This window comes from Symphalangus syndactylus, chromosome 7, assembly GCF_028878055.3.
Source record: "Symphalangus syndactylus isolate Jambi chromosome 7, NHGRI_mSymSyn1-v2.1_pri, whole genome shotgun sequence".
NCBI lineage: Eukaryota > Metazoa > Chordata > Mammalia > Primates > Hylobatidae > Symphalangus > Symphalangus syndactylus.
Window position 1 is genome coordinate 100,017,872 of NC_072429.2, and position 12,545 is coordinate 100,030,416.

The following is a 12,545-nucleotide window of genomic DNA, read 5'->3' on the forward strand; positions in this document are numbered from 1 at the left end:
AACCCAGCAGCCCTATTACTGGGTATCTACCAAGAGGAAAATAAATCATTCTACCAAAAAGGCACCAGCACTCACATGTTCATCACAGCACTATTCACCATAACAAAGACATGGCATCCATCCAGGTGCCCACCAACAGTGGACTGAATAAATAAAATGTGGCACATACCCATCATGGAATACCATGCAGCCATTAAAAAGAATGAAATTATGTCCTTTGCAGGAACGTGCATGCAGCTGGAGGCCATTATCCTAAGCGAACTAACTTAGGAACAGAAAACCAAATATCACATATCTTACTTAAAAGTGGGAACTAAACATTGGGTAGTTGCAGACATAAAGATGGCAACAATAGACACTGGGATGACTAGAGGGAGGAGGGAGGAAGGGAGGGGGGCAAGGGTTGAAAAACCAGCTGTCAGGTACTAAGCTCAGTACCTGGTGATGGAATCATTCATATCCCAAGCCTCAGCATCACGTAATATGCCCATGTAACAAATCTGCACAGGTATCCCCTGAACCAAAAATAAAAGTTAAAAAAAAGTTGTGTTGAGTGGGTATGCGGGCGGGACTGTGAGCTTCCTGAGAGCAGGGCTGAAGCTTCCTTGTTTTTTGCCCCCTCTTCCCCTGCTCCCCATTGGGTCCCAATTAGAGACCTGTGGATGCGCCATAAATGCTTGTATTGACTTGACCTGACTAGTTGGTAACCCACAGCAATGGAGAACAAGAGAGACAGATTACATCAGTGGTTTGAAAGAAGTAGGGTACAGGGGAAGCCTTCTCTGGGGAGATCTATCAGGGCAGAGTTCCTGAATGAGAGGAGCTGTGGGACATCACGAGTCTTAAGACATCTCTATACTGGGGCTGGGAAAGTGGCACCTACCTCCTTTCTCAGATAGCGCAGGGCAGCAGGTGACATGGAGTGTTCCAGATGACTATGGTGGAACACATTTACATGGCTCATGACAAGACCCACTGGTACGTTCTACCTGTCCTCCATCCTCCCCTGTTTCTTCCACCTTTTAAAGACTAATTATCTCTTCCTTTGCTCTGCAGCATAAGTGATAGGGAAGTAACAGCTGTTCACACTGGCATTGTACAGAAATCATAGTCTCATAGAACCTAAGCATTGCTGTGTTCCAAAGATCATCTGGAATAGTGAGTGATTCACAATCTTTCTTTCCCCCGTGCAACACTCTAAAGGGTTGAGCCACCTTCCTATCAGCAGAAAGAGCTTTCTACCCATCTGGACTGGGGTGGGGTAGGGTGGGGAGTGTCACACAGGGATTTCAGGGGGTCGTGATGGTAGCTGTCAGGTTTGCTTTCTGTCATCTAGAGGGCATAGCCCTGGGAGAAGGGGATATAGGACAGGTACATTGTCATAAAAGTGATTAGGAATAGCCTGGAGCACACGATGGGAAGTCCTGCCCTCTCTGCATCCCACAGTTCTGATACTCCCTTCTCTATGCTCCTTCTTAAGTTGAAAATCACTGATCAAGTTAACTTAATTTTTCAGACGTGGAAAGCCAGAGAGACCCAAAGAAGGGAGGCAGCCAGAAACACAGAGTAAAAGACAATGCTGTGTGTTAAACCCGGGTCCCACAACTCCTGTCCAGATCAGCAGAGCACAGAACTCTCTGAAAAAGACGAACATGCTTTCTGCAGAAGAGCAAAGGATATTGATCTACTCATTTGTTAGTTTAAAATGAAGGAAGAAGGAGGGGGCCAGGGAGTTCTTGAAAAGCAGCTGAAGAAGTCAGGGGCACTTGGACATCAGCTAGAGAAATGGAAGGGCAGGGGCTGGTGTTTGGGGGCAGGAGAAAATCCTACTCTACCTGAGAGTGCAGGCTGCTTTCCAGGCTGGACTGCAATGGCAGAGGTGGTGGGGGCCAGGGGCTGTGGGTGGAGATGCGCTGGAGCTGGGGTGTGCGGGATCTCAAGCCCACCGTGTGCATCCAACTCTGTATTCAGCGAGGCTGTGTCAGTCACGCATCACCTCTGTCACACACCAGCTAAGTGACTTTGGCAAGCTGCCTAATCTCTTCATGCTTCAATTTCTTCATTTGTAAAAATGAAGATGGTAATGAAAGTACTTATCTGGCAGGTTACTATAAGGATTAAGCAAGTTAATGTGTGTAAAGTATTTAGAAGAGTGTCAAGTAGAAAGTAATCAACCATATTAACGATTATAATTGTGTTTATCACTTTGGCTCGCTTATGGGTCCCCAGAGAGCCAAAGAAAGCATCTCACGGTTGTTATAGAATGTGAGCAGCTACTAGAGAGAAGATTTAACAAGGTAAATCATGGTTTAAGCCAGAACCACCAGAACCTGTCGTGGGCGGATCAATGAAGGACTCAGTGGTGAGGCCCCTGATGTGCCTGCCAAGCTGGGCGTCAAACACTTTCCATTCATTTTCTCCAAGTCCTCCCTGCTTTTGTTGACTTCCTCCCACCTCCCAGGGGCCTGCTCACATCACACTCCCTGGCAGTGAGTGTAACCCTCCTATTCCATGGGGACAGCTCCCCCAGGCAGGGAGACTTGCATTTTCAACTTTACTGGGATTTGCCGTCAGACATTCCCTGTGTTCAGGGCCCTGTGCCCTGCTAAGTGACACATAGCTGCTTTGATAAACAAACTCTAAACATTCATGGGATACTGCTTTCTATCAGAGTAGCCCTCATAACCATCTCAGGAGATGGTCATAATTTTTAAAATCAGTATTCCAGGGACATAGATGGTTCACTCATTAAGGAAAACGAATTCCTGGTCACAGTACATTATCCTGCGGCTTTCCAGGAATGATGACGACCACTCTTACAGTTCTTTCTACCACCCAATAAATCCAAAATACTGCTCTTCACGACTATCTATAAATCCCAAAGATACTTCCGATTCTACTGTCCCAAACCGACTGCATCATCTTATCTTCAAGATCAGCTTCTTTTGTGTTCATTGTCCCAGGTGATGGCAACCCTCTCCCCCAATTACTTAAGCCTGAAATAGAAAATTAATTCCTTTTAAAAATATGTATTTTTTTTTAGAGATGGGGTCTTGCTATGTTGCCCATGCTGGTCTCAAACTCCTGGGCTCAAAGAACCCTCCCACCTCTGCCTCCCAAAGTGCTGGGATTATAGGCGTGAGCCACTGCACCTGCCCTTCTGGATCCCTCCCTTTCCCTTCACCCCTTGCCACGATTTAGTCAAACCAGTCTATGGAATTTAGGGTGACCAATCATCCCAGTTTTCCTGGGACTGAGGAATTTTCCAGGATGTGGGACTTTCAGTGCAAAAGTCAGGAAAGTCCTGGGGAAACAGTGATGACTTAGTCACCACAGATGAACTTCACCTCCATTTCTCGACTCCATCTCCTCCATCTGCAGGCTACCTTGCTAGTTCAGGTTCTTTCGGGCACTTACCTGGACCACTGCAGTGGCCTCCTAATATATGTTGATGCCCCCAGCCTTGCCCCCTCAAATTTACCCTCCAAACAGCTAGCAGAGCCACCTTTGGAGAAGGCACTCTGAGAAGGTCACTTCCCTTCTTGGCTGCCCTCTGACTCCCTTGGCTTCTCAGTGGCTCCCCACAGCCTACAAGACAGAGCTAAGATCTCTACCTGGCACACAGTGGCCCTGTGATCTGGCCCTTCTGGCTACCACTCTGGACTGTCAAACAACCTACTGGCACCTTTCCATACCAGTAAAACAAGCTGGCCTCTAGTATTTTCCATGCTCTCCTTCCAAAGTACATAGGCCCTTGACTTTGTATCTTTACCCCTGTTATTTGTCTTAATTTGGACCCTCACAGAAGCAGAGCTGAGACAAAGATTTGGATGCAAACAGTTCATTTGAGGGGTGATCCTAGAGGCAGGTATGAGAGAGTGGGGACCGTGAGACAGGGAGGAGGAACAGCCAATCTGTGTGTGCATGGTCACTGCTGGAGGACAGGGTGAGGGATTCCACCAAGCCCTCAGAAGCAGACACAATGCCTCCAAATGATGGGAGGCTGGAGTGGTTATCTCCCAGCTCCTATCCCCTTTCACTGAGAGATGCCTCTGGATGTAACCTCCCTCAGCTTGCAGGCCTGGCTTGCAAGAGGCCCTAGAGGCAGAAATCAGAAGGGTGCATGGTGTAACTTGAGGTGGGTGCTGCACTGTCGGATCTGAGCCCATCGTAGCTGAGGCTGAAGTCTGAAGCAGACCAAGGGGAGCTGCCTCTGCCTGGAATGACCTTCCTCATTTTTTCTGGCCTGAGTTGCAGGCAGGATACAGTTTGTTCCCATTCAACTTTAAGATGCCCTGAATTATCATCTCCTCCCAGAATTCCTCCCTGAAAGACTTACTACCAAAGCAGGAGCTGTCCCCCTAGTACCTAGGACCATTATAGAGCTGGGTCCTGGCTTTCCCTCTGTGGCCACAAATCCCAAAACTCATGTTGATCCAATTCAGGGCCTCAAAGCTGAGGCTTTAATTGTCACTTAAGTAGTGTTTATTATGTTGCTGGGTACTATTCTAAGCACCTTACAAATTTCAACTCATTTAATTCTTAGAAAAACCCTATAGGCTGAGTATGATTATTTTCTCTCTATTTTACTATTAAGGAAATTAAAACACCAAGAGGTTTAGTAACTTGCCCAAGGTCACACAGCTCATAGTGTCAGAGCTAGGATGCAAACACAGGCAAGTGGCTCAGAATCCCAGCTCTTCCCCTCCACACATGGCTGCTCAGCTAGAGAGGGCTCCCTGGAAACAGAACAAGAAGGAGGAGGAGTCTTAGAGGGGTGTATTGGCTTGCTAGGGCTGTTGTAAAAAAGTACTACAAACTGATGACGTCAACAACAGATATTTTGGGGCTGGCAATCCGAGACCCAGGTGTCAGCAGGGTTGGTTTCTTCCAAGGGTGCTGAGAGGGAAACTGCTCCAGCCTCTCTGCCAACTTCTGGTAGCCTCTGGCACCCTTGGCTTGTAGATGGCATTTTCTATGTCTTCACATCGTCTCCCCTCTGTATATAGCTGCCACTGTGTCCTAATTTCCCTCTTTTTTAGGACACCAGTCATATTAGATTTGGGTCCATGCTAATGATCTTATCTTAACTCTACCATCTACAAAGATCCTATTTCCAAATAAGGCCACATTCACAGGTACCTATAAGGGTTAGGACTTCAATCTCTTTTTGGCAGGCTAATTCGAATTATAACAAGGGGGCTGCTCTGGGCTTCCACACCCCCTGCTCTTAGTAATGGGGGGAGAGCTTGAGCACTTGTGCTCCAGGACATGCTGATGCATGAACAAGACACTCAGGGCATCTCACTGTTTGATCAGGCTTGTAGCCTTCATGGTACATATATTAGTCCATTCTCATGCTGCTATAAGTACATATCCAAGACTAGGGAATTTATAAAGGAAAGAGGTTTAATGGACTCACAGTTCCACGTGGCTGGGGAAGCCTCACAATCATGACAGAAGGCAAAGGAGGAGCAAAGGCATGTCTTATGTGGTGGCGAGCAAGAGAGCATGTGCAGGGGAACTGCCCTTTATAAAACCATCAGATCTCATGAGACTTATTCACTATCATGAGAACAGCATGGGAAACTACCCCGCACACACACACCATGATTTAATTACCCACCACCGGGTCCCTCCCATGACATGTGGGGATGATGGGAGCTACAATTAATGATATTTGGGTGGGGACACAGACAAACTGTATCAGTACATCTCACAACACCTAGAATCCAGACGCCAAGGATAATGCACAACATTTCCCTATTTTCCCCACCAATTCACTCTTAAATCTATGTAGAATCAGCCCTGCTGAGCATCCTTGAGCTTCTTTTCTCTCTGTGCTCTCTCCTTCCCTCTCCCTTGACATCCCCTAAGCTTTTCCTGCCATAGGAGCTGGATTGCTCCTCTTAGAGTGACACAAATCAAGGTCATGGACATAATGTTCTAGGCAAAATTCTGGGAGGAAGGTGACCCTTAAGCATTTCTGCAGCCAGGTGGTGTTATGAAGCATCTGCATCTCTCAGAACTTGTGGGGATGCTCTGGTCAACTTCCTCTGCCAGTCTCTGCCAATGAGCCTGATATTGATAATTTCTGCACTCACTCCCTGCCCAATCTCTGAAATCTCTGCCTACCCACAGGTAGACCAGAAGTACTAGGAAATTCACAGCCTTAGAAGCAGTCCTCAGGGTTGGCATACAAATACCCCAGCTCACTCCTGCTTGGATGGGATAATTCTGAGTTGAGTATTTTACACCATTTCTCAATTTCCTACAGGTTTAAGTAGGTTTACTGGCTGCCTGTCCTTCCCCCTGCCACCTCCCCACTTGTACTCCCTGCAATTTTTGAATAAATTACTCACACTTAAATCTTTACCTTCAAATCTACTTTTGGGAAAACTGAAACTCAAACAGCAACCATAGGAGAAGCTCCAGGCCTTTCAGATTCCTCAGAGTGGAGTTTCTAGTTCAGCACTGCTCCCAAAGAACTGTCTGTGATCATAGAAATGTCCTACATCTGTGCTGTCCATAGCCACTAGCCACAGGGACTGCCAAGCCCTTGAAATGTGGCTAGTGTGACTGCCAAGCTGAATTTTAAATTTTAACTAACTTTAGTTCATTTCTATTTAAATAGCCACATGGGGTTGGTGATTGCTATATCAGAGAGCACATGTCTGAAGGACAATTACACCTTTCTTCTTGTCCATGCTTTGTAGCAGAATTAAAAAGTGATTTTGGCTGGGCATGGTGGCTCACACCTGTAATCCCAGCACTTTGGGAGGCCGAGGTGGGCAGATTATCTGAGGTCAGGAGTTCGAGATCAGCCTGGCCAACACGGTGAAATGCCATCTTTACTAAAAATACACACACATACACACACACAAGAGATTTGATTTGTAAATATCATAGGTTGGGGGCTGATAAGGAGAAAAGTTGGGGGAGGGTGGGCAGGGAACCCTGGGTTTTGACAATTCCTATTTCACCTGTTTCTCTTTTTTTTTTTTTTTTTTTTTTTTTTTTTTATTATTATTATACTTTAGGGTTTTAGGGTACATGTGCACAATGTGCAGTTTTGTTACATATGTATCCATGTGCCATGTTGATTTCCTGTACCCATTAACTCGTCATTTAGCATTAGGTGTATCTCCTAATGCTGTCCCTCCCCCCTCCCCCCACCCCACAACAGTCCCCGGAGTGTGATGTTCCCCTTCCTGTGTCCATGAGTTCTCATTGTTCAATTCCCACCTATGAGTGAGAACATGCGGTGTTTGGTTTTTTGTCCTTGTGATAGTTTACTGAGAATGATGTTTTCCAGTTTCATCCATGTCCCTACAAAGGACACGAACTCATCATTTTTTATGGCTGCATAGTATTCCATGGTGTATATGTGCCACATTTTCTTAATCCAGTCTATCGTTGTTGGACATTTGGGTTGGTTCCAAGTCTTTGCTATTGTGAATAGTGCCGCAATAAACATACGTGTGCATGTGTCTTTATAGCAGCATGATTTATAGTCCTTTGGGTATATACCCAGTAATGGGATGGCTGGGTCAAATGGTATTTCTAGTTCTAGATCCCTGAGGAATCGCCACACTGACTTCCACAATGGTTGAACTAGTTTACAGTCCCACCAACAGTGTAAAAGTGTTCCTATTTCTCCACATCCTCTCCAGCACCTGTTGTTTCCTGATTTTTTAATGATGGCCATTCTAACTGGTGTGAGATGGTATCTCACTGTGGTTTTGATTTGCATTTCTCTGATGGCCAGTGATGAGGAGCATTTCTTCATGTGTTTTTTGGCTGCATAAATGTCTTCTTTTGAGAAGTGTCTGTTCATGTCCTCTGCCCACTTTTTGATGGGGTTGTTTGTTTTTTTCTTGTAAATTTGTTTGAGTTCATTGTAGATTCTGGATATTAGCCCTTTGTCAGATGAGTAGGTTGCAAAAATTTTCTCCCATTGTGTAGGTTGCCTGTTCACTCTGATGATAGTTTCTTTTGCTGTGCAGAAGCTCTTTAGTTTAATGAGATCCCATTTGTCGATTTTGGCTTTTGTTGCCATTGCTTTTGGTGTTTTAGACATGAAGTCCTTGCCCACGCCTATGACCTGAATGGTATTGCCTAGGTTTTCTTGTAGGATTTTAATGGTTTTAGGTCTAACATATAAATCTTTAATCCATCTTGAATTAATTTTTGTATAAGGTGTAAGGAAGGGATCCAGTTGCAGCTTTCTACATATGGCTAGCCAGTTTTCCCAGCACCATTTATTAAATAGGGAATCCTTTCCCCATTTCTTGTTTTTGTCAGGTTTGTCAAAGATCAGATAGTTGTAGCTATGCGGCATCATTTCTGAGGGCTCTGTTCTGTTCCATTGATCTATGTCTCTGTTGTGGTACCAGTACCATGCTGTTTTGGTTACTGTAGCCTTGTAGTATAGTTTAAAGTCAGGTAGCGTGATGCCTCCAGCTTTGTTCTTTTGGCTTAGGATTGACTTGGCGATGCGGGCTCTTTTTTGGTTCCATATGAACTTTAAAGTAGTTTTTTCCAATTCTGTGAAGAAAGTCATTGGTAGCTTGATGGGGATGGCATTGAATCTATAAATTACCTTGGGCAGTATGGCCATTTTCACGATATTGATTCTTCCAACCCATGAGCATGGAATGTTCTTCCATTTGTTTGTATCCTCTTTTATTTCATTGAGCAGTGGTTTGTAGTTCTCCTTGAAGAGGTCCTTCACATCCCTTGTAAGTTGGATTCCTAGGTATTTTATTCTCTTTGAAGCAATTGTGAATGGGAGTTCACTCATGATTTGGCTCTCTGTTTGTCTGTTATTGGTGTACAAGAATGCTTGTGATTTTTGTACATTAATTTTGTATCCTGAGACTTTGCTGAAGTTGCTAATCAGCTTAAGGAGATTTTGGGCTGAGACAATGGGGTTTTCTAGATATACAATCATGTCATCTGCAAACAGGGACAATTTGACTTCCTCTTTTCCTAATTGAATACCCTTTATTTCCTTCTCCTGCCTGATTGCTCTGGCCAGAACTTCCAGCACTATGTTGAATAGGAGCGGTGAGAGAGGGCATCCCTGTCTTGTGCCAGTTTTCAGAGGGAATGCTTGCAGTTTTTGCCCATTCAGTATGATATTGGCTGTGGGTTTGTCGTAGATAGCTCTTATTATTTTGAGATACGTCCCATCAATACCTACTTTATTGAGAGTTTTTAGCATGAAGGGTTGTTGAATTTTGTCAAAGGCCTTTTCTGCATCTATTGAGATAATCATGTGGTTTTTGTCTTTGATTCTGTTTATATGCTGGATTACATTTATTGATTTGCGTATGTTGAACCAGCCTTGCATCCCAGGGATGAAGCCCACTTGATCATGGTGGATAAGCTTTTTGATGTGCTGCTGGATTCGGTTTGCCAGTATTTTATTGAGGATTTTTGCATCAATGTTCATCAAGGATATTGGTCTGAAATTCTCTTTTTTGGTTAAGTCTCTGCCAGGTTTTGGTATCAGGACGATGCTGGCTTCGTAAAATGTGTTAGGGAGGATTCCCTCTTTTTCTATCGATTGGAATAGTTTCAGAAGGAATGGTACCAGTTCCTCCTTGTACCTCTGGTAGAATTCAGCTGTGAATCCATCAGGTCCTGGACTCTTTTTGGTTGGTAAGCTATTGATTATTGCCACAATTTCAGAACCTGTTATTGGTCTATTCAGAGATTCAACTTCTTCCTGGTTTAGTCTTGGGAGGGTGTATTTGTCGAGGAATTTATCCATTTCTTCTAGATTTTCTAGTTTATTTGCATAGAGGTGTTTGTAGTATTCTCTGATGGTAGATTGTATTTCTGTGGGATCGGTGGTGATATCCCCTTTTTCGTTTTTTATTGCATCTATTTGATTCTTCTCTCTTTTCTTCTTTATTAGTCTTGCTAGCGGTCCATCAATTTTGTTGATCTTTTCAAAAAACCAGCTCCTGGATTCATTAATTTTTTGAAGTGTTTTTTGTGTCTCTATTTCCTTCAGTTCTGCTCTGATTTTAGTTATTTCTAGCCTTCTGCTAGCTTTTGAATGTGTTTGCTCTTGCTTTTCTAGTTCTTTTAATTGTGATGTTAGGGTGTCAATTTTGGATCTTTCCTGCTTTCTCTTGTGGGCATTTAGTGCTATAAATTTCCCTCTACACACTGCTTTGAATGTGTCCCAGAGATTCTGGTATGTTGTGTCTTTGTTCTCGTTGGTTTCAAAGAACATCTTTATTTCTGCCTTCATTTCATTATGTACCCAATAGTCATTCAGGAGCAGGTTGTTCAGTTTCCATGTAGTTGAGCGGTTTTGACTGAGTTTCTTAATCCTGAGTTCTAGTTTGATTGCACTGTGGTCTGAGAGACAGTTTGTTATAATCTCTGTTCTTTTACATTTGCTGAGAAGAGCTTTACTTCCAACTATGTGGTCAATTTTGGAATAGGTGCGGTGTGGTGCTGAAAAAAATATATATTCTGTTGATTTGGGGTGGAGAGTTCTGTAGATGTCTATTAGGTCCACTTTATGTAGAGCTGAGTTCAATTCCTGGATATCCTTGTTAACTTTCTGTCTCGTTGATCTGTCTAATGCTGACAGTGGGGTGTTAAAATCTCCCATTATTATTGTGTGGGAGTTTAAGTCCCTTTGTAGGTCACTGAGGACTTGCTTTATGAATCTGGGTGCTCCTGTGTTGGGTGCATATATATTTAGGATAGTTAGCTCTTCTTGTTGAATTGATCCCTTTACCATTATGTAATGGCCTTCTTTGTCTCTTTTGATCTTTGTTGGTTTAAAGTCTATTTTATCAGAGACTAGGATTGCAACCCCTGCCTTTTTTTGTTTTCCAGTTGCTTGATAGATCTTCCTCCATCCCTTTATTTTGAGTCTATGTGTGTCTCTGCACGTGAGATGGGTTTCCTGAATACAGCACACTGATGGGTCCTGACTCCTTATCCAGTTTGCCAGTCTGTGTCTTTTGATTGGAGCATTTAGCCCATTTACATTTAACGTGAATATTGTTATGTGTGAATCTGATCCTGTCATTATGATGTTAGTTGGTTATTTTGCTCGTTAGTTGCTATAGTTTCTTCCTAGCCTTGATGGTCTTTACAATTTGGCATGTTTTTGCAGGGGCTGGTACCGGTTGTTCCTTTCCATGTTTAGTGCTTCCTTCAGGAGCTCTTTTAGGGCAGGCCTGGTGGTGACAAAATCACTCAGCGTTTGCTTGTCTGTAAAGTATTTTATTTCTCCTTCACTTATGAAGCTTAGTTTGGCGGGATAGGAAATTCTGGGCTGAAAATTCTTTTCTTTAAGAATGTTGAATATCGGCCCCCACTCTCTTCTGGCTTGTAGAGTTTCTGCTGAGAGATCAGCTGTTAGTCTGATGGGCTTCCCTTTGTGGGTAACCCGACCTTTCTCTCTGGCTGCCCTTAACATTTTTTCCTTCATTTCAACTTTGGTGAATCTGACAATTATGTGTCTTGGAGTTGCCCTTCTCGAGGAGTATCTTTGTGGCGTTCTCTGTATTTCCTGAATCTGAATGCTGGCCTGCCTTGCTAGATTGGGGAAGTTCTCCTGGATAATATCTTGCAGAGTGTTTTCCAACTTGGTTCCATTCTCCCCATCATTTTCAGGTACACCAATCAGACGTAGGTTTGGTCTTTTCACATAGTCCCAAATTTCTTGGAGGCTTTGTTCATTTCTTTTTATTCTTTTTTCTCTAAACTTCCCTTCTCTCTTCATTTCATTCATTTCATCTTCTATCAGCGATACCCTTTCTTCCAGTTGATCACATCTGCTACTGAGGCTTCTGCATTCTTCGCGTAGTTCTCGAAACTTGGCTTTCAGCTCCATCATCTCCTTGAAGCCCTTCTCTCCATTGGTTATTCTAGTTATCCATTCTTCTAATTTTTTTTCAAAGTTTTTAACTTCTTTGCTATTGTTTTGAATTTCCTCTCGTAGCTCAGAGTAGTTTGATCGTCTGAAGCCTTCTTCTCTCAACTCATCAAAGTCATCCTCCATCCAGCTTTGTTCCGTTGCTGGTGAGGAACTGCGTTCCTTTGGAGGAGGAGAGGTGCTCTGTTTTTTAGAGTTTCCAGTTTTTTTGGTCTGTTTTTTCCCCATCTTTGTGGTTTTGTCTACTTTTTGTCTTCGATGATGGTGATGTACAGATGGGTTTTTGGTGTGGATGTCCTTTCTGTTTGTTAATTTTCCTTCTACCAAACAAGACCCTCAGCTGCAGGTCTGTTGGAGTTTACTAGAGGTCCACTCCAGACCCTGTTTGGCTGGGTGTCAGCAGCGGTGGCTGCAGAACAGTGGATTTTCGTGAGACCACAAATTCAGCTGTCTGATAGTTCCTCTGAAAGTTTTGTCTCAGAGGAGTACCCGGTTGAATGAGGTGTCAGTCTGTCCCTACTGGGGGGGTGCCTCCCAGTTAGGCTGCTCAGGGGTGAGGGACCCACTTTAGGAGGCAGTCTGTCCGTTCTCAGATCTCCAGCTGCGTGCTGGGAGAACCACTACTCTCTTC